General features: G+C 40.1%; 1 pseudogene; it reads right to left on the minus strand.

The window, feature by feature from the left end:
• Window positions 1-9,177: 9,177 nt before the first annotated feature.
• LOC146363728 (5S ribosomal RNA) lies at window positions 9,178-9,296 on the minus strand (annotated as a pseudogene).
• Between the last annotated feature and the right edge of the window lie 15,538 nt (window positions 9,297-24,834).

The following is a 24,834-nucleotide window of genomic DNA, read 5'->3' on the forward strand; positions in this document are numbered from 1 at the left end:
AAAACCATTTTAAACAGATTTATATCATGGGGCAGCACGGTGGTGCAGTGGTTAGCATTGTTGTTTCACAGCAAGAAGAACCTCGTGGAGTTAATGACGTTAGGTTAATTGGGGACTAATTTGGTGACCCTGATCGTAGCGACCCACGGATCAACTTTGCAGCAACTTTAAGCTAGCTAACCTTACCTATTAGCATTCACCTTTGCACTGACAATGAAGAATTGCTTGTGCTTCACCTTCCAGATGGCAGAATCATTGACCCGTCCAAATCAATAACACATATAACCTCCAATACTTTACTGTACTTTGTGAAAAACTATCTGTGAAAAAATTGGCTGATATATTGATCTCCTATAATATTTTTTAAAGTCTGATAATTTATAATTTTATAATTACAATTTTGGTAAACACACACACACACACACACACACACACGCATGCACACACACACACACACTGGGGGCAAAGTGAAACAATAATTTCATCCTATGCCAGGCCAACTTGTAAACTGCCAAGCTAACTTTGTATGCTAACCCTTTGTGTTGTAACACAAACCAGACTAGTTATACAATTGGCTGCTTTATTAAAAAGTCAAAGGATTATATTCAATAGATTAAAAACACATTCAAATACAAAAAAGGCCACACAGCTACTCATTAATTCTCAGAGAACAGATGCTACAACAATTAAAGTACACACGTCTCCCTGTGGTGAGGTCTTTTCTGTTTTTTTATTTATATTTTCTCCCTTTCTATTTCATCATTCCTTATACTCTTCCCATTGATTTCACAGTTAATGTAACTCTTAATGTGTACATGGTATATGCAACTTTTTGTGTGGGACATTACAGCGAGCATAACAAATGTTAAATGCATGGATACGGAAAGGTCCATTAACTCCTGCTTGCTACATTATTGCTGGTCAAGTTGACTGTTCACAGCAGGGAAAAACAGCCCTCAGGCCACCAGGAAATGCTTCGGTGGGCGGTCTGCTCCCAGGGAGTTTCACATTTACTGAGTTTTGTAAAAAAAAAAACACTCTTTTTTTGTTTGTTTTGTTTTGCTTTTTACATTTATTTGTGCCCTGTACAAGTATTTTTGTCCACAAAATATTTACTTTTATTTTGTTTTGGTGTACCAAGTTATTTCTTTGGTAGGACTAATTTATATTTGGCTTTTCTTCTCATGCCTGCTCACTTTGAGTAAAACACCAGAATTATGCTAAGCTTTGACTGAGAGAAATACATCTAGAACTATTCATATTTTCCTTCACGCTACTCCAAGTCAAGGTCAAAACACCATGTTTTATGTGAAAATGAACATAGATTCAATTGGATTACATTAAAGTTAATGTCTTGGCACTCAACAAGCACCAGTACCATTTAATGTGTTTCCCAGATAGAAAAGCATGTCAGAAAAGCTGAACGAATGGTTTTGATGTTGTATGCCAAAAGATAATTGCAGTCACAGAACAAAATAAAGCAGAATTAAACTTTATGGGAGATTTTATTGAGATGTCACTTACATTTTCTAATGTACAACAAACTGACAGGAATGAGAATTTCTGAAACTCTATAATTGCATCTAACCACCCAGTTCTAATTTCAGTGTGTTTGCCTTCTCCATCTCTAGTTCAAACCAGACCTCAAAGCCACTCGCAGAGTCATTGAGGGAAACTGAGAAATCAAAGCCCTCCCATTTGCTCTTGATATGTTTCATGGCAGCGGGAGAGAGTCATTTTAATAATCTGAGCCTTTACCATTACCGTTCAAGATAGAGGTAAATGAAAACTTCTGAACCTTGGATCACATAATCAGTCGGATGATGGCTGGAAAATAAAATCTGAAAAGAACCATGCTGATAGAGACACATACAAACAGGCGTGCAGAAATGTTTGCACAAAGACGTACTTCATAAAACCTTATTAAGGGAACACCCCCCACCCCCCTCCAGGTAAGACATGAATATGTAAGACAAGTGTTCTGTTAGGCTCATGCACAAACCTGGTAGACACACATATTACAGATAATCTTGACTAAAAATTATATTAAAAAACCAGACGATAAAACACATAAGGACAATAGTTTATAATCAAAAATTAGAGAGTCGCCAACATCACACAAACAAAGGTGACCACATGTCCCTGTTCCCTGTGTCTCCAACCAGAGATCTTCCCACATTTACTGTAACTATGACAAAAACAGTGTTTTCTATGATACATACAAACACATGAAAGCTATAAAGTAATTGTAAAATTCAATGGTCATGACATGACTTCCCTATAAGTTTAAAAGAGCTGCATTGAAAAGATAACACAGTTGGGCACAGTGATTATGTTAGGGTAGCGTGGATGACTAAAATCTTGCTGTAGGCTCTGACTTAAGACATTAAGAAGGACTCAGATGGATAACTAAGAAACTGGGTATGCTCAGCATTGTAGAAATAGATAAAAATAGTGGTCTTGGTTTTTTTTTTATGCTCTATCTGCAGTTTCTGCTACCTTTGTTTCACCACACTGCTCTGCTCACTGATCGGAGAAGCAGTCTCTGCCTGTTTTTGACACTGAACAGTGGTCTCCAATGTTGATAGACTGCTCAGTAAGACTAGCAAGTGTAGCATCTTATACTGCAGTATTCAACTTGGTACATTCTGAAACGTTTTGTTTTTCAACAGAAAGCAAATGTCTTACCTCATTTCGATTTTGCAAATCTCCCCTTCTAGGCTGCACAGATGCATCTGCAGGATCTCCTCTACTGTGTAGTAACAACAAGCCTTCACCTTGAATTAAATTTGGGAGAACAGGATAAAGTCAAATTTTCTCTTATGTTGGAATAGTTTGGCTCCACTTATCTATGTGTATCTTATCTATCTAGGGGCGACCGTGGCTCAAGAGTTGGGAGTTCACCTTGTAATCGGAAGGTTGCCGGTTCGAGCCCCGGCTCGGACAGTCTCGGTCGTTGTGTCCTTGGGCAAGACACTTCACCTACAGCCTACTGGTGTTGGCCAGAAGGGCCGATGGCGCGACATGGCAGCCTCACTTCTGTCAGTCTGCCCCAGGGCAGCTGTGGCTACAACTGTAGCTGCCTCCACCAGTGTGTGAATGCGCTTTGGGGTCCCTAGGTGGGACTAGTAAAAGCGCTATACAAATACAGGCCATTTATCTACCTATTGAGAAAAATCAATGTCTGTGAAGGTTCTCAGTCATCCAGGTCATTGTAGTCAAAGGAGCTTGCAAAGAAAAGCGTCTGGACTTCTTTAAGTTGCTTGAAGACGTTTCACCTCTCATCCGAGAAGCTTCTTCAGTTCTAAGGTCAAATGGTGGGGAGTCCCAGATTTAAACCTAGTGGGAGTATCCCCCCACAGAGGGACAAAAGGACCCCCTGATGATCCTCTAATCGCCTGAGCCAAGGTGTGAAACTGGGTGTGGGTCCCAATCAGCCAGAGTTTCGGGTGTGTTCATTGTGAAACCTGGCCCCACCTTATCATGCGAATTCCTGAGGTCAGATGGCCCAGGATGTGAGTGGGCGTTAAGGCGTCTGGGGAGGGATCTCAAAACTGGATTATAGATGGCAGACAGTTGGTGTCGTAATCCACGCCTCTGTTCAAAGATGGTCGCTCACAGTGGACACAGATGCTTCTTTCACTCCTCTTTCAAACCATCTGTCCTCTCTGTCCAAAATGTGAACATTGGCATCCTCGAAAGAGTGTCCTTTGACCTTTAGATGCAGATGGATTGCTGAGTCTTGTCCTGTGGAGGTGGCTCTTCTGTGTTGTGCCATGCGCTTGTGAAGTGGCTGTTTGGTCTCTCCAATGCAGAGGTCTGGGCATTTCTCGCTGCACTGTACAGCATACACCACATTGTTAAGTCTGTGTTTTGGCGTTTTGTCTTTCGGGTGAACCAGTTTTTGTCTGAGCGTGTTGCTGGGTCTGAAATGCACCGGGATGTCATGCTTGGAGAAAACTCTCCTGAGTTTCTCTGATACACCGGCAATGTAAATCAACATTAAGCTGTTCTCATTGATCACCCTCACCAGATGTCTTTTCCAGAATCCCTCCATATATGTGGCACTGGGGTCACTGAATGGTTCAATTAATAAATATGAAAGTGCTGTGAATCACATGCTATGACTTTCACACTTGGCAGATTTTAACTGAAAACATATGGGAGCCTTTTGGACACATCAGGCTGTCTCCACAACCATCTTCAAAAAAACAAATAAAGAAATATTCTACAGGATATAGTGTGCTTTTTAGGTACCATGATACCAGGAAACAGATCAGTTTCTTCACTTGTGTGATTTAAATGAGGCCTTTAACATAAAAAGGTAAACAGTAATACTGGATACTTTCTGCAACCCTCTGATAACTTGTTTTCCACGTGACCATTCCTGCAGCAGGTCTTCTAAATCTCTCTGGTCCACTCGTACCTGTGTGTTCAGAAATAATGGTCTTTCACTAGTCTGACCACTCTCCTGTCTGAGCTCTCTGTCACAAGTGCAGCAAACCGAGAGCCTGCTTACGACTGCAAAAACAAGATTAGTCAGCAGCAGCAACAGACTTTAACAGTACAACGAGGATCAAAGCATTTAGCAATGAGCACCAACTCTCCAGGGGAGCAGTTGTGTTTCCCTATCAGCAACAATGCGAAGTCAATAGCAGTAGCCCCATGCTTCTGAACTGCTTGGTCGAACAGCAACACCTCGGGACCAACAGTACTGGTAACTGGACAACACTAAACTGGGCAAAGCACAGAAAGCGTGTCTATGGCCAAGTGAAAGACTATTTAATGTTAACCCATTTACTTCAGCTCATATATTTAATTTATGTTAATGTGATCTGTATTGTTTCTCAAACTTTTTCTGGAATGCCCACTTCAGAAGAGAGAAAAAAGCTGCATACAGTTTTTCATCAATTATTAACAACAAAAACGAGTCAAAGTTCCGTTTTAGTAAAATAAAGGTCTAGGATAGGGGTGTCAGACATAAAGCCCCAGGAGCCACAATCAGATTAGCCAAGACCCCAATCTGGCCCATTGGTTGGCTTTGGAAAATGAAATAGATGGCATCAATTTTAGACTTTTAACAGTGTTTCCTCCAGATAAAGGCCTCCTCTATGACCACTCATACTCCACCAAAGTAATGAAGTAATTGATAAATAATTAAATGACCAAAAAAAGTTCCTGATTTTTAGTACTATAGAGATTTCTGTGTTTTACTTTGGGTACACAGTGAAAGTAAAGCAGTAAGTAAAAGGACAAAAACTGTTTTATAATTACTGTCTGGGAAACAAGTTTCCAGAAATGTTTCTGTAATTTTACACTAATTTCTTATAAATAGAGAGTTATGTTGATAGATTGCTTTACTTTACAACAGAAGCATTTTTTTTTATCATTTAGAGAAACTGAGACGTACAGTTGAAATTGCACTTCATTTTCTTATATTAAGATTAAATGTGTTGTTAAACATCGTAACAGTGACAGAAAGGGGTGCCTACCTGGTCCTGACCAATTAACATCAAAGTGGTTTCCAATATAAAATGAGTTTGAAACACCTGGTCTAAACAATAGCATCAACAACTATTGATTACTCTTATTTATTTTGCCTAAAAAAATACCATAATTTTCCTTGCTATTTATTTCAAACATCTATCCATCCTCTTTCACCAGAGGTGGCTGGTCTGGTGTCATGGTGTGAGGACAACAACCTCACCCTCACCACTGATAAAACAAAGGAGATGATAGTGGACATAAGGAGAAGAAGAGGCCTCACCAGCTGCTGTTTATCCGAGAGAGTGAAGTGGAAAGGGTGAGCAGCTTTAGGTACCTGGGCGTTCACACCAGTGAGGACCTCACCTGGACACTGAACACCACACAGCTGGTCAAGAAGGCTCAGCAACAGCTGTATTTCCTGAGGAGGCTGAGGAAATTTGGGATGTCAGCCAAGATCCTCAGCAGCTTCTACAGCTGCACTGTGGAGAGCACACTGACCAGCTGCATCACTGCATGGTACGGCAGCACTACTGCTATGGACCAAATGCCTGCAGAGAGGGATAACAACTGTGAAGAAGATCACCAGGACCCTGCTGCCCTCTCTGCAGAGCATCTACCATTGCAGAGTCCAGAGCTGCCTCCATCCGTAGAGACCCCACACACCCTCACACTGTTCACACTTCTGCCCTCGAGACGAAGGTTTAGAAGTGTGAAATCCAGGACATCTAGACTCAACAGCTCCTTCTTCCCCACTGCTATCAGACTCCTGAACAGCACCTACCTCAACTGCAGTTTGCACATTAGCACAATTTGCACACTAAGTTCATTTTTGCACATTAAGATCCTTGTACTTCCTTTCACATTGACAACTGCATACCTCACTTGTCTTTATTTACTTATTTATTTATCTTTTACTATTTTTATCCTTATTTTTACCTTATTTATCTTAATATCGTGTCTTAATTTTATCCTTTATTCTTGTTCCTTCAACCCTACCTAACTTGGCATTTGTGTATGGACAGCAAAGGAAGAATTTCATTGCACAGAGAAATGCTATTTCTTCTGTACACATGACATTAAACACTTCGAATCTTGAATCTTTGAAATGTTTTAATTTTTATTTGATTTTAAGAGGTTGGCAAGAATACAACAGGTCACCTGCTACACGGCTGTATATCATAGTATTATTGTATATTATCAAATTTACTATTATAAATAATAATTATACAATGAATAAGAATAAAACACATGAAACAGTAATTAGCTCCTTCTTTATTCAGCCAGTCTTAACTAGATCTGTCCCTAGTTTTCATTTTATAAGTAACTACAAGTGTGCATAGGAAGGAAACTTAATCCACACAGAGAGCCTTTCTATTCAAAGAAAAAAAGATCTAGGAGAAAAACCTGGTTTAGACGGTAATAGCCGGTATCTTCCTCACAGTAGCAATGCAAGATCTAGATTTGATGTGTAAGGTTACAGGTAACTGCACCTTCTTTTGACATGCGTTAAAAAAAATGGTGGAAAGTTTGATAAGGAAAAGAGCAGAGAGTGAGAGTGGAAAGAGGAAAGTTCTTTTCAGGTCAGCTCACGCTTGCCAGAAGGTTCCTGCATTAATTAGACAGAAACGTGTATGTGTGAAAGACAAAAACGAAAAAGGAAGAAAGAGACAGTGTGATACTGCATGTGTGGATATTGTGTGAAATTGTGTATGTGAGCATGCCTAAGTGTGTCGTAATTGGCACGAAGGCAACGCGGAGGGCAGAATGAGGCCCTCTTCTTCTCACATATTCCCTCTCTGCCTGAGCATTGTCATAAATCCAGATAAGGGTTTACTTGACAACAGCAATTGACCTTTTCCTTCATTTAGTCCACACCACATCACAGCTGAATACTGAAAGAAATGTACAGGCAATCAGATGAAAATACAAAGAAAAGCAAGATAGATAGAAAGATAGTGGAGTACACAGATAGATAAATGACATTTAATCATTAAAAATAACAAGAACTTACTGTTTTAAATGGTTCACTTTATGAACACTTTTTCCTAACAACATTTTAGCTTGATTTGGAGTAATTAAGCCAAATCTGAAGAAAGCCCTGGCTGGCCTGGATGTCCTTCAGATTCCCTCTTTTAATTGGCCTGCTAACATGAAAGCCTTGCCAAGAACACAGGTCCTCTGTTAACATGGTTTGTATTTTTACTCGATACATATACTGTGGCAGTAACACGCCTTCAGAAACTTTAATTTTATAACGGTGGAAGGAAAGTGGAATCAAATTGCTACCCTTGCCACCTTCATTCAAATAACAAACCTTAATTTGTGTGTACCTATGTGTTGCCTAGATATTTACAAAGGTGAGCATTTTGACATGGGGGAAAGCGCCAGTCCTCAACACAAATCTCGCAACCGTGTGCTTTCATTTCTTTGAAACACGAAAACAAGCTCCGGCGTTCAGAATGTAATGACTGAAAAAGACATTATAAAACAAAACCACATATAAGATGACAGGAAATGAAACGCATTCTTTTAAATGTATTTCATTATACAACTTTTCATCACAAAGACTCAGTCATTCAGACATAGGTGGCACTAATAATGTAGTTCTGGAGCATATAATGATGAAATACTGTGATTTGCAATTCATTTACATTTTTATTTGTTATTGACTGCCAGAACTGGAAAAAGCTACATTCATGCACCGTTACAGAAACATTTTCTTTTTTATGTTTTGCTCTATAACATTTTGTATGCCTGCAAAATGCCTGTTAGCACCACAAGAGAAGCTTTTATATGCTAGTGGTGCTGCTGGTGTTATTAATATTTTTTAGGATTTCTTGGAAAGGTTCAGAGAGCCATTTCTACTTTATTTGGAAAGTAGAAGAGTGAGGAGGGGGGGGGGTGACATGCAGCAATAGCCCCACAAAATTTCTTTTTAATCATCAATATTCATAGTTTGATGATTATTTCACTACGCTGTGTTTATTTATTTAATGTTGAACACTTTGGAGCTCTCCATACAAATGAGAGTGAAGGGAAAATGGAACACATAAAAAAATTCCAACACAATACATCAACCAAAAAAGATGTTTTTCTTTTAGCTCATCACTCCTGAGCTGACCATGCTACAATAGCAGCAGTTGGAAAATCATGGTAGAGCGTTCATGCATCTACCTGCGCCTACTACTATCTACTGCAGCAGGCTCACAGAAAGCACCTGGACAGTGGTCTCTGTTTAAGTCACAGGTATACAACAGTTATAGTAAAGATTACAAGTTTTACCACTTTTTAATTTCACTGCTGCCATTGTGGATCCAAAAGGCAAGAGTTTATAGGACTTCTCTGACTTCCCAAGTTGAAAAGAGAACTTGAGGGGACTTTCCAGTTGACAATTCTGGCACAGAATTACCTAAGTTTCCAGTTTAAGTGGAATAATTTTCAATCAACTCAAAGTTTTTCATTTCACATCCATTATCCTTATCCTATCTCAGGGCAAGAGGTGAGGTACACCCTGGACAGTTCGCCAGTCTGTCTTTGGACTGTGGGAGGAAGCCAGAGCACCCAGGGAGAACCCACGCAAACATGGGTGAACATGCAAGCTCCACGCAGGAAGACCCTGGCCTGATGGTGGAATTGAACTCAGGATCTTCCTGCTGTGAGGCAACAGTGCTAACCACCGTGCCACCCCCAAGCTTACAGCACCTGGTAGTCCCAGGCGATCTCCCATCCAAATACTAACCAAGCCCAACCCTGCTTAGCTTCCGAGATCAGACGCGATTGGGCGTGCCAAGGGTGGTATGGCCATAAGCTAAACCTAATCAATGTTTTTTTTCTTTCTATTGGTTTTTACCTTATTCACACAAACAAAGATTGAATGTGAATTAGTGCAGACAGAGAATGAGAGTAAGTATTGATCTAGTCACAGAGATGGAGTTGCGTTTACTCTCACAAGAGCTGACGCAGATATGCATATACAATGGGCCACCCTGTGTGTGTGTGTGTGTGTGTGTGTGTGTGTGTGTGTGTGTGTGTGTGTGTGTGTGTGTGTGTGTGTGTGTGTGTGTGTGTGTGTGTGTGTGTGTGTGTGTGTGTGTGTGCGTGCGAGAGAGAGAGAGCAAAAAGGGAGAATGGGAGCGAGAAGCTGGCAGGGAGCATCTGGCACCAGTTTCTCGCCCAGCTTCAAATTAATCAGATTTTATGGCACCTCATTACACTGCCTATCATTGATAATCAAAACCAATGTGATGGGTTCCGCATACATGTGTGCACACATACGAACACACACGTACGCTGTAGTAAAGGCGTATGGAGACGGATTGTGAAATGAAAACACAGAGTTTGAAGAAATTGAACCACCTGTATTCCTCAACGTTTGCAACATCATTAATCTAAGTCATTTATGCGTGTCAGCTTCTCATAAGAAGTGTGTGTGTCCAGTCCCAGACAGTGCTGCCATTACCGAGTCCCATCAGTGCTTGAATGCGTCCCCATATTCCATCCAGATACTGCATAGTAATAATATTCAAAACATGCATTATTCCATCTATTTGCTTTCCCTGAGGATCACCCCTCTCTCTTTCTGACACAAACACACACACACACACACACACACATTTGCATTTACATCTACCTCATAGCTCTAAATAGGATGGCATTGAAACATTACTTAGAGTTATGGGAAGCACCTGGCCACCGCAGCGGCATGTGAAATGTTATAAGGCCCAAAGGCTGCAGATACCACTCTCTCCCTATATGTGTTACAGTCCTGGACATGTACGCATACTCGTACACGCACACACAAAATAGGACCATTAGCCCTTGCTGCATCACCTCACTAAGCAAAGAGCGGAAACGAATAGCAGGCCATTAGAGTTTCATTACGGGGAGTTGGCTCGAGTTATGGCAGAACAGAGTGAGAAGGGAGAGAAAAAGAGAGACAGATGGAAAGAAAGCCGAGTCATATATAAAGGGAAACATGATGAGAAGACAGGAAGAGAGGGATACTCTGGTTGTGTGCGTATGTGTGTGCATGTGTTTGTGAAACAAGAGAGAAAACAAAGGCAGAGAGATAGGGAAGGTGAGGAGCTGCAGAGCTATTTAGTATGGCATTGGGTCTGTGAATATGAGAGTTGTTGTCCATGGCCTCCCCTCCTTATTTGCAGAGCAACAGTCAATTCCATTGCCTACGGCTGTTTTAATATGTCCCACCTGTTTACAAAGATACACACACTCAACCAGTGGAAAAACACAACCAAGGCATATCTTCAAGAAAGTGGTCTCACTCTCTTGTTTTACCCGTCTGTCTCTCCCTCTCATGTGCACAAAGGAACCTATGCATGTCTACACGGCTACAAATTAACACTGTCTCAGTCTTGCTTGCACTGCCACACTCTCAGACACACAAACTCTGAGAAAAAACACACGTGCGCACGCACACACACCTCCAAGGTTAATAGTAGCTGTCATGGGCAGGGTGAGCAGTAATGGAACACACAAATGCCCCAGGGAGAAAAGCAGTCTGTGGATAGACAGAATGTGGGAATGATGAGGAGAAGGGAGGTTAAGAGGAGGAAGAAAGACTGAAGATGTAAGGGAGAAGCGAGAAGGGAGGTGGAGGGGCAAACCATTCCTGCTAATCAATTACCCCCAGCGCAGATGAGGAGATTATTTATGTCTTCATTAGCACTAAATTATTCACATGCTCCTTCATTTATGTGTGAGCGGCTGCATTCATGTCCTTTTGGGCAGTTGATTGCGGTGGGATGAGTGGGAAAAACCTGCAGTCAGTAAAAGCATGTTGGCAAATTGAACAACAAGCTATTTGCAGTACATCTTTCATCAGCCATGCCTGTTTCTCATTAGTTAACACTTTTAAATCAATATGCCACCTTCTCTCTCACTCCTCTCACGGTGATCTTCACTTGGTCTCACACCTCTATTTTTACATGCCATCACCATCAGTGTCGACTGCTGCATTGAGGCACTAAACGAGTCTGTACATCACAGAATAGAGCTTGGTGAGCAAAGAAAGCCATTTCAGAGTGCCTTAAACAATGCCGATGACAGTGCAATGCATGTACGGCAATAATGCAATCATACAGATCTTTTTTAAGTTGAATTTATTACTGTAATGATGGCATGTTACAGCTTCACTTTGGTTTAAAGTCTGTTGCAAAACCAAAACAACCTATTACTTTAAATGCATGGATTGTAGTGTGTCACTTACTTACTGGACATAAAGCTCCTCATATTCCCAGCAGTATCTAGCCCTTGCCTCTGATCTCATTTACACCTGTCTGACTGTGAGATATTAGTATCAGTCTTACTTTTCTCTGAATGCACTCTACAACAAAAAGTCAGACCTCACTATTACATACACTGCTGTTAAGGCTGATTTTTAAATGACTGTGTTTTGAAGTTTTTATAAGTGGTTTTCTACTGAAAACTACGTTTCTCAGTTTAAAAAGCTTCCACTGTGCAATATTGTAAATTGGAGTGTTTGTAGGAGAACAAGAAAGACATAATAAAAAAAATGATAAGCTAGTAACAGTTAATGTATATAACAGACTATGAAAGGGTTATTCTGAAATTTTCAGACACTTTCTGTATACAGTATTTTCATGCATATAATTTTCACTCTAGCTGGAGAAAGGTTGACTTGGACAAAATATAACTATTATAATTACAGTCAGTTTCTGTGACTGTATGTTGTGTTAAAATGAAAGATTTGAATTGATTTGAAGTTACAGTTGACTGTGTGTTAACTGTGACAGTCATGGACTGTACGTAAAAGATGGACACAACTACCATGCTTCACAAAGTGATTAGTGAAGTCTCGTCTTGAAGCTTCAGGCCGATTTTAGGGCTGTTGGTGTTAAAAATTCAGGATTTTTTTTTTTATTTCTGTCAAATTGGTTCTGTGGTTTATTTGGTTGATCGTGTTTTCTTTGAAATTGTTTGCAAATGTGTAAAGGTTTGAGATTTACTTGTTTTGTGAGTGCAGTGCGTTGAATCAGTCTTTAATATACTGTCTTTAGTAATCTGCAGCAAACTAGATGCACCTCAAGCATGAGTATAAATTCGAGACCCACTGATTGACCAGCCAGGGACCACAATTGGCTGAATTTTAGCATTCTCGGCCTGGACCGGTCAGCCTCAAATACATATAATACAATAGCTTTCATGCAAACACTAAATACACTCACTGTTGTGTGACTGTTAGCAGGTTTGTCATTGTAAGTGAGCAAGACACCGTTCAGCAAAAGTTGTGGAAATATTTGCCAACAAACTTAATCACACCCTTAAATCACCTTCATCCAGGTCAATAGGTTATAGAAGCTAACAAGGGCAAAGTTGCTAAAGCTAAAGCTAGCCACAAGCCAGAAGCCTTGGTATAAGCAAAAAATCAAAGCAGTTATGAGGAACATCATGGAGGCGAGTAAAAAATGGTCAGTGTGCTGTTATGTGGTGAAGTTATAAACTAATGTAAGTAGCTGACATTTGTTTTGCTGTTTTATTGCAGGTACAACAACGTACGGTTACATTGTAACCTTGGTTCTCTGAGCCAGAGAGTCTCGATATGATAGAGAGCTTATTTTCATTTAAAAAGTTTACCTCAGTTTTTTATTGACAGAAGATCCTGTAACTGTAGTTTAGCAGAAACTGTGAAGTTGAACAGAAAATAGAGCTACTTTTGGCCTCCATTCTAATTTATTGTCCTTTTTGCCTCTAATGGTGACAACACAAAATAATGAAGCATTTAATTAGATGTGAAAATAGCAATCAGAAAAAACGGTTACTGAGGTCGGAGATCAAGCAAGCATTGTTTTTACGCCCTGGTTCATAAGCTGTAAGCTTCAGAGTTTTTAGAAACACTGATTTTATTTTAAATCACTATGTAATCTGGAGAGCTAAAAACTACAGCCAAGAGAGCACGTCGAGAGCCAGCCTCAGGCATGCCTTTATCCACACCTTGTCAGGTGTAGAGAATTAGTAATTAATCACAATCAGTACCCAAAGACTCTTGCACTGTCACTGCCAGGCCAGTAGGAGTTGCTTAAACAGTCATGTTTCCATGGATTTCTATCAGGCAGAGCAGATACCCTCTGAGGGACGTTACAAGTTTAAAGCACTTCTAGATGGGCTGCTCTTTTCATTCCTGGAAGCTATTTATATCTTTCATGTATAGAGTCTATGCAGACAACAAAGCAGGTTTTATTATGCATTACTGCTGATATTCATGCCTCATCTCCATGGCAACAGTAGTGTGGCTCATGGGTAATGTAGTATTGTAATATTAAAATAACAGATGAAACATGATGATCTAGAAGCAAGGCGAAAATAATTAAAACATATTATGAGGACATCATAAAATATCCCTTTCTACGAAAAAGAGCTGAGGGCACGTGGAGTGAGAAAGAAGAAGAAAGAGAGACAGAGAGATCAAAACGCGTTGAGGAAAGGCCAGAGCGTAGCTGAAGCAAGAAGCTCTGTCTTCCAGGCATCACAGGTAAATATTTCACTATATCCTGAACATCAGACACCGTGGCTTTGATATGCAAAATAAAAAAGTATGCCTCTCAACCCAAATAAAAAAAAGAAGAGCACTGATTGGAACAAGCAACAATTGTGCCTAAAATCAGCTGAGATCAAAACTTTTCATCACAAAAATTGTACTTTTTTACTGTATCTCTTCTGCCAGGTTGTGGTATAATAATTACATTCCTTACAATGACATCAAAAGGTGGTCAAAGTCTGCCCAGTACACTGGAGCGTGTGCAGGTTCGTCTTATGCCAACCTTTATTTTATTTGCAAGAGGTCTTACAAAGTGAAACATGCCAACTTCCAGGTATCACACACAGCCAGCAATAACAATAATCCCACAGGAAATTTGTGCAGTTAAATGTGTTTGTGAAAATAAGATATGTGTTAAGTATTGGCCAGGACTCTCAGGTTAATTGTATACAGTGTTATGGGAAATTTCATGCAAAAAACAGTGTGCAAACTGTTTTTCTTTTTGTTTGTTTGTTGTTGTTTTTTGTTTTGTTTTTTTCAAATATGGGGCAGTTAAGGAAAAAACAGGCTACACAAGCAGCATTGCTTCTTTATCTTATCACTGGCTACTTCTCACAGATGCCTGCTTGCAGTAAATAATAAAGCTGTTGTAAAATAAGCACAATGTAGCTTTCCTGCTTGCGATAGTACAGCCCATTTTGTCAGCAACCCAAATAGCCTGTAATCTATATCCTGGGCACTTTTATTTGTGCTGTTTTCTTTTTCTTGAGTGTTCTCAGCCTATTGGGGGATGTCTATGAAGTTTACAGTATCTGCAGAACAAACACCTGCCTGCATGTGTCTTACAATAAGTAAACCTATCCAAGTTTAAATGTCCCTAAGGCACAAACTTGGTGCCAGCCAAAAATAAATAAATCATAATTTTGTGGCAGCTTTCATGGTTGCTGCAAGGATTTAACCTCCTGGGACCTGAGCTCTTATTTGGGCTTCATTTTTAATTTCTCCCAGCTATTTGGGATTAGTTGGACCTGATAAGTATAAGAACTAAGAATCATCTTTGAACTGAATGTGTTTTTTTTTTAAAGGTTTGTTCTCACATGGGGACAGAGATAAATTTTACAGTATAATACGATAAAGTCAGAAAAGCCAAATGTCCTGATAAGAAGATGTAGGGTATAAGGAGGTTAATATGTATCCAGGACGTGTCCACTGTTACCAGAAACGATTAGCTGTAAGTGTAACAGATCATATGTCATAACAAAAATCATACCACATTTTGACTTTAATATATTATTTGATTTGTTCAGCTTTAAGCTTGTTAAATGTTGGGGTTTTTTATGTTTGATGTTAAAGCTTTTAACATTTGTGGAAATGTGTAAAGATGTATTACACTTTTGCTGAGTAGGTGTTGATTTTCTGTTTACAGTGCTAGTGCTTTCACTTAAAAAGCCTTTAACCTGCAAGGAACATAAGACAGGTTTGGTATGATGCAGTGGCTCATGGCCAACGAGGGCTGCTGAATGACATAAACAAACATCACAGCAGCAACCTGGCAAGCCTTCAAGTTTGGCAAGCACTGACTGGTTAACAGTGACTGCATTTTCAAAATACAATTCTCACAGGCGTTTTTCATTTGAATCCAAGAATGTGGCATATAAATGTGGTTAGCACTCTCAGCAAGAAGGTTCTTGGTTAGAACCTTTCGGTCAGCCGGGGCCTTTCTGTGGGGCGTTTGCATGCTGGCCCTGTGCCTGCTCGAGTTTCCTCCCACAGTCCAAACACATGGATGTTGGGTTTATTGGTACTCGAATCGACAGAATCGACTCCTGTGAAGTAGATAAAGTGCCGTATAAATGTATGGTGAAATGTGGCTTGCATTCTAAAGTGCTTTAAGTGGTCAGTAAGGCTGATGCATTTTTCTATATAAATGAAAGTCCATTTCCAATGCTAATTACTTATGGACTAGTGGTTAACACATTTTCTTTACTCACAAATGATCACTAGTTTGAGACCACAAGCTCATGTACTGCTATTAAAATAACTGCTTTTAGGTATGGCCACTTCTGTGCTGAGTACCTGTAGGAACAAAAGGAAAACAGGTGAGGCAGATTTTCCATTTTGAACTTTTCTAAATAAAATTCACAGGACTTGAAAGGCCAGGTGTAGCCTGAAACAGTCTGTCCTATATACGAATATATTTTAGGATTTCAGTCCAAGTGTCTGGTCAGCAGCTGTAATATTTCCCCACATGGATTATATTACATCCCAAACCTGCTCCGCATCTTTTTGTAAAGTATTACCTCAGCGGAGAGCAAAAGTTATACGTTAACCTCCCTGCACAGGCACACAGACACGTATAAGCAAAATTATTCTTATCCTGTATAACAGCCAGCCTCTTTTGACTGCTCCTCTGCCTGCCTGTCAGATGAACTCCAACTTCCCTCTGTTGTTGCCAGTTCTGTTCGTAATACTTACTAAGGGAACTGCATAAAAGTAGTTCTGTTAATTTAAAACATCCATTACTATTTTACTAAGTTATCCCAGTAGGACATGAATATTCTCTGGCTGTTTAATTTCCACTTTACTGAAACAAATCCAGAAATATTTTTGTAATCGAACCACGTTTTATTTTATTGTTGGTGTTTGTTTCTTTTTTTTTGTTTGAGTTGAATTATTAGAAAGCTGAGCTTTCAATGACCCCCCAGGCAACAGCAAAGGTATCCATGGAGTAACCTGAATCAACGCTCTAAGAGTCTGAACAGATTCCAAAAGCTGATTTAAACCAGCACAACTTAGTTGTCTACAAAACATTCAGCCAGCTCTGATCGCACAGTGAAACCGACTCAAACTGCAGTTTGCTTTAGTTCAAAAGCCCTTTTTTCACTAGTATCAGCATTGGAGTAGTGATGTTGTTCTCCTCTGTAGGAAACTGAATATTAGGAAAAACAGCATGGAAGAGCATTCATGCTTTTTGTTATGGCCCCACTACTCCAGAAGTCATGTACCAATTTCTTGCTTTTCAGAAGATATTTAGTCAGTGAAGTTGGGCAATAAATGGCACGTCATTATTGCCGTATAGGCAGAACACTGACATTTTCATGTAAGAATAGCAAAGTACTATCAAATCCTTTTCTGTGCGTTTCACATTGTCATGTTTGCGCAAAAAGTGAACCCAAAAGCAGACTCAGAGAACTCAGACGTTTTGCTGTGTTTTTGTGAAAGACTGATATGTTAATGGTTTGAAGGCAGTTGTCTGGGAAATCCAGTGACACTATAAACTGGGAGTGAGTGGAGCCTTGGAGAGAGTGTTAAGGCAACTGGTGAGTATTAGGGCTGGATATCGTCACTGATTTCTAGAATCGATTCGATTCCGATTCACAAGGTCCTGAATCGATTCGATTCGATTCGATTTGAATCTGGGAAATTTTGCCTCAGTCAGAAATATTATAATTCAGATCAGTACATTTACATATTTTTGTATCTATAAAAAGGAAGCTGACACTTTCGAGACTTTATCAAAGGTGTGAGCATCACAGCAGAGGCCTTTGTGTCAAAGTAGCTGAAGATAAAACACAGAAAAACATGAAGGCGATTTTCCTGGCCTGGGATTTTATAAAAATATTCTGCAGTACATCAAAAACGAAAGAAAACCATTAACCAGAATATGAACATTACCTCTGAAGTTACAGCAGTTTTATTAGGGACACAGCGTTTTGCATTTTGCATAATTTTAAAAAGTTTAAATTTGTTCAGAAGCCTGTTGAACAGCAGAAATTAGGTTTTCTTTTCGGAAGTAAGTAAAAGGGAAAAAAAACATCAGCCGACAGCCTGTAAACAACGGTAGACTTGTGCGTAACAAGCAAGCGAATAATGCAGAAAACAGATTTTGGGGATAGACGGGAAACTGTTCTTGAAGTACAGAGAGAGAGAGAGCGAGAGAGCTGTGCATGAAGTGTGATTTTATCCTGGTGGAAGCAAAACAGCAAAAGTCAGAGTGAATTCATGACGATGTTTATGTGAAGCTTAGTTTGGATCTTCTTTTGCTGCTGGTTCAGTCAATATTGTTTGGAGAGAGATCAAACTAACAGCTTCAGAATCAGCGCAAAAAGGGCGTAAACACAAAGCGCGGACCCGCCGAAACATCAGAATCAGCGAGCTGTCGGCTTTCAGCCCCGACCGTGTCCGTGCCGTCAGGTGAGAAAGGCGACATCTCACTGATTCTGATCCGCGGTCTGCGCTTTGTGTTTACGTCTTTGTGCAGAAGCCGTGTACTTGCTCTCATTTACTGTTTTAGCTGTTTGGTGGTTGTTGAAATTTTGTGACGTTTCACCTGAGATTCTGGAATTTCGGGCAAAATACATTTATATAAAAAAATCGATTCAGGATTTTAATGAATCGATATCACGTTATCCAAGCCAGAATCGATTTTAATCGATGAATCGATTATTAAAACCCACCCCTAGTGAGTATCAGAGAGTTGTTGGAGAAAGTGCGTGGAGAGGGTGAGCAGGTAAGCCCTTCCTTTGAAAGACTACAAAGAGCTGGTGGGTAGTGCTGAAGGTTGAACAGGTTTCAGAGGAGGTTCAGAGCTGGTAACACACTGGCAACAATGACCTGGCAGAGAACTGTTGCAGTCTCAGACCTGATATACTGCACACAGCTAATACAATGTAATGGAGAAACCCCACCTAGGGGCGAAGCAAGGGAAAGGAACAAACCCAGCAATTCCACCCGAGGGTTCAAAACAAGGAAAAGATTATTAACAAAAGCAAATTCCTAGCCAGACAACTGCCCCGTCACACACATAAGAAGAGAGAAAACTGGATTGAGCAGGGCAAAAAGATATTTACATTACATTTTCACTCCTAAATCAAACATCTCATCAGTCATTTTGCTCACTTGTTTTTTAATATTAACATAAATCCCAGAGTAACTTGTGAGCTAACAGCAGTGTAATAAGTCCTGTTGCATTTAATGGACTTGCACGTGTTACAAAGACACACAGAGTCCCCCACACACATTTCTGACAGCAGTAAGTAAACAGACTTAATGGGGAACCAGGGACCTGGTCTAAACAGAGGATAAACTCAGGAAGTGTTTGCTTCTGCAGCAGGAGAGCTGCTGGTCTGCACTCATCCTTTTAGCTCACTATACTCTGCAAACCCACAGTGGAACTACACTGCTCTTCCTCCTGCATTGTTACGGGAGAACAGGAGAACTCCATTGGTCACTTGGGCACAGTGAGGTGACTGCATTAGTCACACACTAAAGAACACTAAATTGAAACAAATTCTAAAGTTATGTGACACCAAGCATTCGCTCTGACTAGGACAGTGTTTGTCAAAAGTCCTTCTGGCGTGCCCATATTCCATTAGATTCAGCAATACTTTATATAAAGCTAACATAGGTACAAAACTAATAGCTTACATATTGGAGCTTGAACAAAACCTCAGGTCAAACCTAAAATAAAACTCACCCAGGTATTGTTACACTGTATGTGCACTAGAATTTTACAAAACCACAGGATAGCGAACAAACGGCTCGGTCAGAGAGTACAGAAATATAAGCATCAGTGTAAAATAGAAATAACACTGTAATGTACTATTAGGTGCAGACATAACCAGTGGAAGGATTCCTTTGTTTACTAGTATATCAATTTTTGAATATGAAGCGCAAAGCACCGTAAGAAATGAAAGGTTTAGGGTGCCTTGCAGAGTAACAGTTTCTCAGGGTTTCACTGGAAGGAGCTGTAGGGTCAGAGGAAGGCCAAGCACACAGATTACTATGCAGTCCTGTTGTGAAGCAGTGGAAGTCTATAGCAAACACAGCTCTTTTTCCACATGGCTGCTCAGCCTGTCAGGCATGCTGGAAAGGATTCTTCTACTTTTCTCTCTTTCGCTGTAGCCAGCTTGAAGACGCACAGCTATCCCAGCCGGAGAGAGAGCACGCTGTTCGCTCAACCGGAGGTATTCAAAGTCACAGGCAGGGCCCTCCAAGGGGTCTGGGGAATTGTTTAATTTCACGCTTTTTCACTAGCTGGAGGTCAGCACAAAGAGGGAATGAATAAGAACAAGATCTAGGAATTACAGGGTAACTCACTACATGAAACTATCATGATATGTTTCCTAAAAAGGAAACACACTTAAATTATCACAAGTTTGCAAATGAGCATAATGTCTAATACAGACTTTGACAATATCATGAGAGAGACAGTCCTCCGAAGGAAAAAAAAGCATCATATTATTTAAAAGTAAAGAAGGAATGTTAATATACAGCCAAACAGTCCACAAGAGACTACTCTTTGCTTCCTCACGAACACGCAAAGTCAAACAGTCCTTTGGCGTGACCGCTGTTATTCCTCAACCTTGATCAAGTTGTAATTTTAGCTCCGCCTTCCCTAAAGAAAAACATTTTTCAGCTTAAAGTGTTTGGTTTGGTGTAAGTGTGTGTGTGTATGTATCTATATGTATTTAAAGGAGCTGTTTCTGATACACACACTTTTGTCATCTCTAGCTTGTATTGGAAGCTAAGAGAAAATACCCCACCTTAAACATGTTCTTTCTGCTGCCATTTACCATTTGACAACAGCATGTATGTAACTGTGAGTACTGATATTCTCATTAACATTTTTTGATGCTCAAACCTGTCGCAACATGAACCTTAAAGTCATCTGAACCATAAAATACTATCTTTCTGATGGCCTGCATCTTCCACTCAGCACCTTGGGGTTTCTTTTCTGTACCTTGGCGTCTGCCACTGATTTGTTTATCCGATAGGTAATTTCCTTCTTTCTCTCCTGATTCCCTCCAGTATTCTAAGGTGTGAACTACTGGAAGCCACCATTGCTAAGTCCTATTCTTCCCTCCCTAATACTGCCATAACCCTACATAACCCTGCAGCTTGACAGAGAGAGCAGGAAATCCTCCCTGTGCTTACCATGGGCTCACAGACTTTCACCCTCCCCTAAACCGGCTCAGACAGAGGTCTTTATTACAGAGGAGTAGTGGGCTCAGAAGAAAGTAAGAGAATGATTGAAGAATTTACAAATTACAGCTCTTTGCCCTGTTAACTGTACACTTATTGAGAAGCATATTAGCTATACTAATTAAGTATCTAAAAATCTTTGAAAAAATCACAATCTTTGGTATTGATGGGCTTTCACAATATTTTGATGTAATCAATTTCCAGTGATCCTTTTCAAGTGTTGTTCATTTATATTTCCATCTGCCAAAAAAGGTGAGTAGAGATGTTTACATAGACTGGACACATTGGATTTGCACCACAGCATATAGAGTGGATGGGGAAGCAACTTTGATGGGGGGCATTTGGCTCAACACTTTGCTCTTTATAAAAAAAGAAAAGGAAAGATGAAGACAGAGTAGGTGCGAGGTAGATTAAAAAAACAAAACAAAACTTAAATAAATATATTAAATATGTAATTTACCACACACTTGAACAGTTGGAGTCCTCGGTGCAGAGCACAGAATATTCTCAGCACATTTCCGTTTGTTTTGCCATTTTCAAATGAGGTCATGCTTTAAAACTAGCTGCACAAGCTGATGAATGATCTGTTTGTAGTTCAAAAAACACGTGAGGGATATTTCCCAAACTCTGGCTTGCAGGAGTGTATGTGCTCCTCAGTTATGCTACTGTGATTGTTGCAGATATACTTGCTGCTACTAACTGCATAATTAATATCAGATTCATTGTTACTATAACTTTGTGTTACTAAACACTATGGTTAGTCTTAGAGCTGTAGCTTTGGCATAAAAGTGTGCCAGTAAAATTCAGCTGAAGGGGCACAGTGACCTCAGACATGTCTGGTCCCCTGGGGCCATCCGTAATGGTGGCTGCTTTGTACACAGGATAAAATAATATTCAGCCTAACAAAAAGAAAAGAAAACTATAGCTTATGCCAGCAGCACAGTTGTTTGTAATTGTGGAAAAGCTGTTAATATCATAAACTAACAAAATGATCATTGAGGCTAGAAGCACTGTAGAAGTTTAACAGGCTTATTGACAAGGTTTTTCAAGGTAAAAACAGTGGTGGGGCATCTGAGTTCGAACAGCAGCAGTCAGGCATTGCAGCTTCCCAGAGCACACACACAGAAAAGGGCTCAGAGAAGTCAGACTTCATGGCAGGGTCGACACAGAAAGAAGGGTTATCCCAGCCAAAGAAAAACCCCCACAGAGAACCAAACAAGACAGAGGCCAAGAGCATACTTTAGCTGACACAATGATCTGGCAATCATTGAGTGTTTGTTTCAGCCTTCAGTAGTGAGCCTAATCACTGATGAGCAGCAGGTGTGTGCCCAGAGGAAGGTGGAGAGACAGGAGGAGCTACACTGAGGAAGGTAACCACAACCACGCCTACACAAACACACACGCACATCCAAGAAGAGAAAAAAGAAGCTGGGCAAACAAAGCAGACAGCCAGGTTAGCACAGTTAAAATACTAACTGGTCTGAGCATATTGCATGTAATACCGTTTAACCGTAGATAGTTTCTACAAAGCCCTTTATAGTGTGTTTCTGATTCTCATACATATGCAGCAGAGCCGACAAAAACTCTGGAATCATAAACTTGAACATGTTTATTTAAATTTTCTACTTTGCAGCATGTAAACAAATCACATTTGACACAAAATAATTTTTACTAGTTGAACAGTCTGGCTTCATGAAGCATACCTCAAAACTATTTCAGATTTTTTCACGTATAGGAAGAAATATTGTTTGATCGAGGTTGAAACCTATGGGTGAAAATTGGCTCTAACAGGTACAAAGTGTTTCACCAAACCTGCTTGCAAATACTTTGGTCACTTTCAGATTGATGTAGCCACAATAGCGTGCATGAAACATCCCAACTTATCTGGTAGCACAAAGTAAAACTTGCACCTTTTGAAAGGTGTTAGTTTCACCTTTCAAAAGGTGTTGAGTCACAACTTTTACTTTGAAAGGGAATGTTCTTCTGTACTACTACTTGCAAGTGTTTGCACATAAAATGGCATCCCCTATGCAAACTATGGACAACTGCAAAACTGCAGCAATCTTTAGAGACCGAACGAGTTCAACTAGTGACTGCCAGGAACTTGCTTGGAAAATGGAGATTTTTCCATAGCGACTGCAGGTTCCCAGGGGGACAAAGGCCAATCTCTAGGCCCATGTGACATAAGCCTTGATAATACTTTCCATGTCTAGAAATCTGCTTGGGTATACACAGGTGACATAAATTTCATCATCAGACAGTAAACCCAACAGTTTACTCATTAAATTAGCATGATGTAAAACTCCCACCCCAGGAAATGCTATAAAGAAAGTAAGGTTAAAATGCTTTGCAGATTATATATGTTAGTATACGGTTTTAACATAGATGATAATTTGATTTATATAGCACCAATCACAACTACAGTCATCTCAAGGTGATTTAAAGTGTTAAAGTAAAGACCCTGCAATAATAAGCATACTAACATACTAGTGTTTCACAGCGTACCCATGTCTCTGGTATTTTTTTAGGCCAGCAAAAACAAAGTGCAGTTTTCATAAGACAGCAGATGATTTCTCTCATGACAAATTCCAACAATTTTTCAGAGAGAGGTACACGAATGAGGCAAGAATAGCAAAAAGTGAGAAGCGAGCGAGCTCATGCAATCACTGCTTTTATTGTAGCAGGGCTGGGCGACTTCTCAATTACAGTACAAGTCTCCCAGCCAACACTTAACTGCAGACAGCCTGTGCTGGCTGACGATCCAATAGTGCAAAGGTACAATCTGAGGTATTATGACTGATTGCCTCTGCCTAAGAGTCTCACCTAGATGTGACAATGCCGTTGGTGAGGATAGCCATTGGTGATAGGGCAGGATTGTGGCCAGATGACTGTTTTCCCTTTCCCATCTCACATCCCAAATTTGTAGTGAACCTGGTTTCTCACTTGTAGAAAATCACATTTCTCAGTTTAATTATATTTAAAGCTTAAGAAAATTCTTGTGTTAAAAGTTCAAAGTACGATGTTTCTATTGGCAGTAAGTAAACTGCAATACTTACCAAAATCATTTGGATTATGATTTTTGCCATAATTAAGCAGCACTATTTTGTCCAACTTCTCTTATGCCTCTGCTGGATTCTTCTGCACGGATGTGATCAGTAGGGAGATAAAAGGTAATCTCAGCAGGCATTCCTGCACATGCACGCACTTGAGTAAGTACACACACGCAACCTCATGCATACACATACACACAAACAGAATCACAGTTTGATGATAATCCTGAATGGATATGAAAGTGCACACCAGCAGTGGTACGGAAAATAGGTATGGGGGCAGAGAGGGGGACAGTGGAGAATGTTAAAAAAAGGGAGAGACAGAGAAAGAGAGAAAAGTAGTGATTGAGTGAGAGGGAGAGGAAGGAACCAGGCTTTATTTAATCTCAGCAGAAGTGTCGATAGAGCAGAAAGTTCAGCAAGCTGGATCGGTGGTTAAGCCTTGAGTTTTACTTTAACTGTTCAGCTCCTCTGGCTGTGTGTGTGTGTGTGTGTGTGTGCGTGTGCGTGTGTGTGTTTGAAAGACTGTGAAGACATTAAACATATTGCAAAGAAGCAAGAACAGGGTGCTGCTGGAAGAAATGTATTTAATCAAGTCAGAACAAAGGAGTTGTGTAATTTTCTCCTGAGGGTAGTGTGAACACTGGCTTTCTCTGAAAGAGAACAGCCAAGTTTTTTTCAAAGGAAAAGTACAGTGGTGTTTCACAGGATAATGGAGACGTTTTCCCAGCCACTAGATGGGAATTTTCCTATTTTTAACTTTTGTTTTATTTTGGGCTCATTTTGAGAATTCAACAA

This window comes from Perissodus microlepis, chromosome 20 (genome assembly GCF_051167445.1).
Source record: "Perissodus microlepis isolate ML-2025 ecotype Zambia chromosome 20, ASM5116744v1, whole genome shotgun sequence".
Taxonomy (NCBI): Eukaryota; Metazoa; Chordata; class Actinopteri; order Cichliformes; family Cichlidae; genus Perissodus; species Perissodus microlepis.